At 41.2% G+C, this 6,592-nt stretch overlaps 1 pseudogene; it reads right to left on the minus strand.

Moving 5' to 3' along the window:
- Positions 1–467: 467 nt before the first annotated feature.
- LOC119875908 lies at positions 468–2,634 on the minus strand (annotated as a pseudogene).
- Between the last annotated feature and the right edge of the window lie 3,958 nt (positions 2,635–6,592).

The following is a 6,592-nucleotide window of genomic DNA, read 5'->3' on the forward strand; positions in this document are numbered from 1 at the left end:
CCTTCTGCAAGTCAGAGGAGTTGGACTTCTGTGGGCTCTGAGAGAAGAGTTGATCTCTTAACCTGAGCTGGCAAAGATTTAAAGTCACTTATTCTGGCAAGGAAGGTCAAAAGACCGACTGTTCATTCCTAGGGATTTGGAGGTAGTAGGTTGCTTAGATTTTGTCAGTGAAAAGAGATAATTAAGGTTCTGAACAACTAGAGACTTCTTTCTATTCGGTGAGCTGACAAAACAAGGCTAGGAGTTTTAAAATCTTTAGAATGTAGCTGAAGAATTAATGTTCTCCCATCCACAGTAGTCATGGGAATGGGATAAAAAATGAAAAAATGACCAAATGTGTTACTTTTCAAACATGAATTTCATTATGCTCTCATTGGTAGAGAGCATTGTACTTGATTAAGAGAGATTTAAATAATATGGATTATATTTTATGTGTCGGGTAAACTTTTCATGCATGAAACTTTTCTTTAGGAGCCTAGGAATAAGAACAAACAGAAATCAAAAGGTTACTTGGTGAAACTTAGTAGTGACCTGCACAATCCACACGCAGCTATTTAAATTTATAAAAATCACACCAAGCGAACAATTCAGCTGATCAGTTGCTCTAGCCACATTTTAAAAAATATTTTTGTTTTAAAATATTTTAAGGCTCACACAGAAGTTGCAGGAAGAGTACAGGGAGTTCCCATGGACCTTCTCCCAATTTCCCCCAATAATATCTTACATACCAGAGCATAGTTATCAGAGCCAACCAATTGATGGCAGTACCATACTATTATCTAAACTATAGACATTTTGGGGATTGTTACCAGTTTTAATATGCACATTTTTGGGGGGGGGTGCATAGTTTTTTATTTTTTTAAGATTTTATTCATTCACTCATGAGACAGAGAGAGAGAGGCAGAGACACAGGCAGAGGGAGAAGCAAGCTCCATGCAGGGAGCCCAACCTGGGACTCGATCCTGGGTCTCCAGGGTCAGGCCCTGGGCTGAAGGCGGAGCCAAACCACTGAGCCACCTGGGCTGCCCAGGGGGGTGCATAGTTCTATGAAATTTTATCATGTTTATAGATTGGTGTAACCATGATTATCATCAAGATTATCCTCAACTGTTTCATCACCTCTAATAGTCACATCTTCCCCCAGACCCGAACCCTGGACAAACATGATTCTTCAGTGTAATTTTGTCATTTTGAGAATGTAACATGGATATAATTGGCCTTTCATTAGGCAGCATAATGCCCTGGAAATCCATCAAGTTGTTGCCACAGGCTGCATGGCTTATTAAAAACCAGAAATATATTTCTTATCATTCTGGAGGCTGGGAATCCTAAGACCAAGGTGTGTACAGATTGGGAGCCCACTTTCTGGTTCATGGAAAACCATCTTTGCCTTATGTTCTCACATGCTGGAAGAGGGTAACAAGGTTCTTTGGGTTCTCTTTTATAATGGCGTTGATTCTGTTCATGAGAACTCCAGCCTCATGACCTACTCACCTCTGAAAGGCTCCACCTCCAAATACTGTCACAGTGGGCATTAGGATTTAACCTATGAGTTTGAAAGGCAGCGTCCACATTCTGTCTACTGCAACGGAGGTACTACAATTTGTTTACCCATCCACCTGCTGAAAGACATTTAAGTTGTTCTCAGTTTTTGATTTACAAATAAAACTGCTATACACATTCATGGCCAGATTTCGTGCGGAATTTTTTTGGCTGCTGGCTTATCAGCTACTAAGAGAAACCCTAGCTATAATGGCAGGTTTGTCTATTTCTCCTCCCAGTTTTGCCATTTTGCTGCATATTTTTGCAGGTTCTGCTGCTAAGAACATACCTGCTTAGGAGTGTTATATGTTCTTAGGTAATTGAGCCTTCTTATAGTTTTATAATGCCACTTTTTGTCCTTGCTAATTTTCTTTGCTCTGAAGTCTGTTTTGCCTAATATTAATATAGACACTCCAGCTTCCTATTCATTAATGTGTGCACAATATATCTTTTTCTGTTCTTTTTTCTTTAAGATTTGATTTATTTATTCATGAGACATACAGAGAGAGGCAGACACAGGCAGAGGGAGAAGCAGGTTCCCTACAGGGAGCCCCATGTGGGACTTGATCCCAGGACCCCAGGAATCCAGGATCACAACCTGAGCCAAAGGCAAATGCTCAACCACTGAGCCACCTGGGTGCCCAAAGAGCCCAGGTTTTTATTGAACAGGTTACAGAAGAGGTTTTAGTCAGAAAGATCAAAGCCAAAAGAAAAGAAAAGAAAAGAAAAGAAAAGAAAAGAAAAGAAAAGAAAAGAAAAAATCAAAGCCCATGTCATCATCAGACTCCCCTGATTCTTCTTTCTTTGCTTTCACTTGCTTCTCCTCAGCTGGGGCAGCAGTGACTGAGGGAGCAGGACCTCCTGCTGGTGCAGCGGCGGCTGCTCAGGCAGGACCACCAGCCCCTACGTTGCAGATGGGCCTCCCAATATTGACATTGGCCAGTGCTTTGCAAACAAGCCCAGTCAGAAGGATTCCACATTTGCACCCACTGCTTTCATGAGCACGTTGATCTTATCCTCCGTGACTGGCACCTCATCATCTTGCAGGGTGAGGGCTGAGTTCATGCAGGCATGCCCCCAGACAGAGGCCATGGGGCCAGCGAGTGGCCACTGCGGGATGAAGTGAAGCTTCCTTGCTAGGATAGACCACTTCCATGGTGACTGAGGAAAGGGGGCCAAGCCATTTACTTTTAGAGTAATTAATGATATGTTAGAATTTAGGTCGGCTGTTTTGTTGTTTTCTGTTTGTTCCCACTGCTTTTTGTTTCAGTTTTCCCTTTCATGCACTGCTGTTGGAGTGTTTCTGTGACAGTTGCTTGAAAACCTTGTCATTTAATTCCAACCTCTGTGTGATCTTGGCATGGCATATGTTATTGTCTTTTCTCATTTGAGTTATGGTTTTTCTGGTTCTTGGTATAATGAATGATTTTGGATTGATTCCTGAACATTTTGAGTCTTATGTTAAAAGAATCAGGTTTCTTTTTAAGTCATCTATTTTAGCAAGCAATCAACCCTGAACATGTCTCAGCTCAGTTTTGTGGACTGTGGTTTGAATGTCAACCTAGTTTCAAAACCTTTGTAGTGTTATTCTGGTCTCCCTCACCTGTGTGCTTCCCAGAGTCCAATCTGAAAATGTGGTGTTGCACACCATATTTCAGTTTTGTAAGTGTTTGCTGTGTTTTTTTTGGCAGGTTTCATGCATATGAGCCATTTTTCGGGGGGGGGGGGCAAGCAATCCAGGACCTTAATCATAGAATTAAAGGAACCCTTTTTTCTACTTTATTCCTCTCCATAATTCTCCCCCCAAGTCTCTAGTGTGTTGTCACTGCTTAGTGCCACCCAAGCCACATACATCTAGCGAATTCTGTGTTGGACAGTGCCGATTCAGAAAATTTCCATCATCTCAGAAAGTTCTAGTGTAGAGGGCTGGTATAGATAAACATCTTCCTCTTCATGACCTTAAATCATTTCTGCCTCTCTTAAAGATGATGAATATAGAAAGAAACAAAAGTAAAAACTAGGAGGAGGAAGTGAGAAAAAAAGAATTTCAAAACTCAAAGATTAAAAAAAAGGGGTAACAAGAAAAGAGAGCAGAGAGATATTGGAAATACCCAAATGAAGTAAATCTTAATTAAAAAATTAAAAAAAAAAAGGCAGAGCAAGCTCCCAAACACAGGCTTTCCTTAAGAGTCTGTGTACTTGGCTTCACATGCCAGAGACCAGGATGTCTTCTCAAAGCTGTGTTTCAAAAGCATAGGTTTGAGGTTCAGTCGCCATTCCCTTGGCCTCATTCTCTGCAGTAAAAGAGGATATTTGCCAACGGAATCTTAGAGAGCAACAACCACTTCAAAACAATGCGGAATTTGGGGATCCCTGGGTGATTCCGTGGTTTAGCGCCTGCCTTCAGCCGAGGGCATGATTCTGGAGACTCGGGATCAAGTCCCACATCGGGCTCCCCACATGGAGCCTGCTTCTCCCTCTGCCTGCGTCTCTGCCTCTCTCTCTCTCTCTCTCTCTGTGTGTGTGTGTGTCTCATGAATGAATAAATAAAATCTTTTAAAAAAATGTGGAATTCAAATGCTACTTCCAAATAATGTGCACCCAAAAAACACATACTTGGGTGTGGCAAATTACTGAATATCAACCCCCCACAGGGATTTCCAGTTATGGGATCCTCACTCCTGTCCAGGCCTTGACGAGACACAACTCAGTGCTCTTCTGGTCCCTGGAGAAGAAATATTGGGGATTTCTGCCCTGTTCATCTTTTAGTTTGATGGTCAAAAGAGAGAACCCAGATGCTGTCCTGAAAGCAGCTGGGAGTGTGAACGGCTAGTGCAGAAACAAAGGCAGTCCCTAGCCCCCCGGCTCCTGGAAAAGAGAGAGAAAATGCCAGGGGAGTGAACCTGGAGATCTGAGAAGTCAAGAAAGCACCTAGAGAGCAATGGAGAGACAGGAGGTAGAAGGAACACTGAGGCCCCAGGACTTCAGGACAAAAATTGCTTTCTTCAGAGCAATCCACATACTTGTTTCTCCTCATAGAATTTTCTAGAACTAAGGTTTTCCTTTTAGTACACAACTTCAGAACAAATGTCCTGAAAGAAGTGTTCAAATAATTGTTCTCTCTTCTTATACCTTTTGCCAAAATTTCTCCAATTTTCAGATTTCATCCCAATGCCTCTCCACCCTTATCCATCGAGACATAAGGGAGACATCAAGCATTACATCTGCTCAGTGTATATTTTCACTACTAATATCACATTTAAAACAGAATTCAACCTAATTATTTTAAAAAAACAGGTTTTCGGTCCAAATATGATTGAACAAAAGGGAATATGGCCATACTGAAGTGAAAAAGATACACTAAGCCAGGGTGAAAACTAACAGTATTATTTTAGGGGGCTTATTAGCAAATCATAATAAAAAGCCTAACAACAGTTTTCAGAATCAACAGACTTTTTTTTCCAAAATGGTGTGGTATAAACAGTTTGACTGGGACTCATATGGAACTGGATAGATTTCTTGTTCTATTACTTAGTACCTGGGAAAAATGACCCAAGGTCTCAGCTTCAATACTGTGGAAGAAATCATAATGCTTATCTTGCAAATTCACTATTAGGAGTACATGAGATAGTGCATGGAAGGTGCTTAGCATACTGCCTGGCACCAATGTGGGACACACCACATGTTATCTTTCATCTCTCCCTTTGTAACCTGTGAAACCAAGACTTCTACTGGGCCTTCACCCTTTCTGCCATCCATCCGTGCTGCTGGTCAGGTGCTCTCTTCTCTTTTCTCTTCTAGGCTCCCTATTATCTTGAATAAAATCCTAATTCCTGCAATCATGATGTGCTTTATAATTTCTGTTTCTATTGATTCAAATAATGTATTTAAAGCAAGTGCCTGGGGAAATAATGGCTGGGATTCATCAATAGCTTTTTGACCCTTGCAGTTCCCCCACTCGTCCACTGGGTTTGCTGGTGAACAGTTGATTCAAATGTACTTTTTTGGACCTTACTCATTGTTCGGGTTTATTTTACAGTGCTTATCTTTATTCCCAATTATTCTAACCCACTGAAAGAAAGCAAGGCCCTTGATAAAACAGAGCATGAAGTGCCATTTTTCGCATAAGTCACACTTGTGAGTAGTTGTGTTCTCTTGTCTTGGGCTCAGCACCTGGGGCAAGAGAAAGGGAAGAGTTTTATGTGTGTGTATGTGGCTGGAGCACAGTATTAAGTTGATAGTATTGAAGAAACAGAAGATTTTCTTTTAGTCTGTGTAGAGAATAAAATGAGGGAGAATCATTTTATACTCATGGGAAGGGTTTACTGGGTTATAAATATGAAAAACCCTTCTTAATATTAGCACTTTGAACTTGCTGAGCGCCTTTCAGCAGTGGATTCCAAAGCACTTCGCTGACACTAAGCCACAGGACCCTCAGGATGGAGGCATTATTGCCATTTTATAGTTAGGGAAATAAATGCAAGGAGTGACTTGCTCGAGAGCACAGAATAAGTCCCAGTCATGCTTGGATCTCAAGAACTCAGGCCAAATCTAACCTCTAGGCTACTCTTCCCCCCACATAATTATTTTGTGAAAGGAAAACAATGATTTCAAATGTACATTCAGTTAAGCATAAGGATATATCCCTTTCCACCTGTTTTAACACGTTTTTGAAGTTTTGCTTATTTTTACATTGGCAGGATTTTCAGATGATTAGCTCTGAGCGTCTTTTGTTTCAAGTGTCTCGTGTCGGGGATGAGAGAGATTGGGTGATCAAGGATCTTTCCACTGCTTATTAACTAGTTCATGTTCAGTCTCGTTGGGTGATGACCCACGGGGGCTATTCCAATTCGGAGAGAGGTAATACATTGGTTATCTTAACCTAGTCTTGGAGGGAGTGGGGGAGCATAATTCCATAATGAAAAATGACAGAATTTATATCGGGTCATTTGGGTTCTGTGCAGGAGAGTTCCATTGAAAACCTACGAAGGTGGACATAAAAGTACAGAAGAGATTAGTCTTAGAAACAGACAATAAACATAAATGTAGG

Source organism: Canis lupus, chromosome 1 (genome assembly GCF_011100685.1).
Source record: "Canis lupus familiaris isolate Mischka breed German Shepherd chromosome 1, alternate assembly UU_Cfam_GSD_1.0, whole genome shotgun sequence".
NCBI classification, from domain to species: Eukaryota; Metazoa; Chordata; class Mammalia; order Carnivora; family Canidae; genus Canis; species Canis lupus.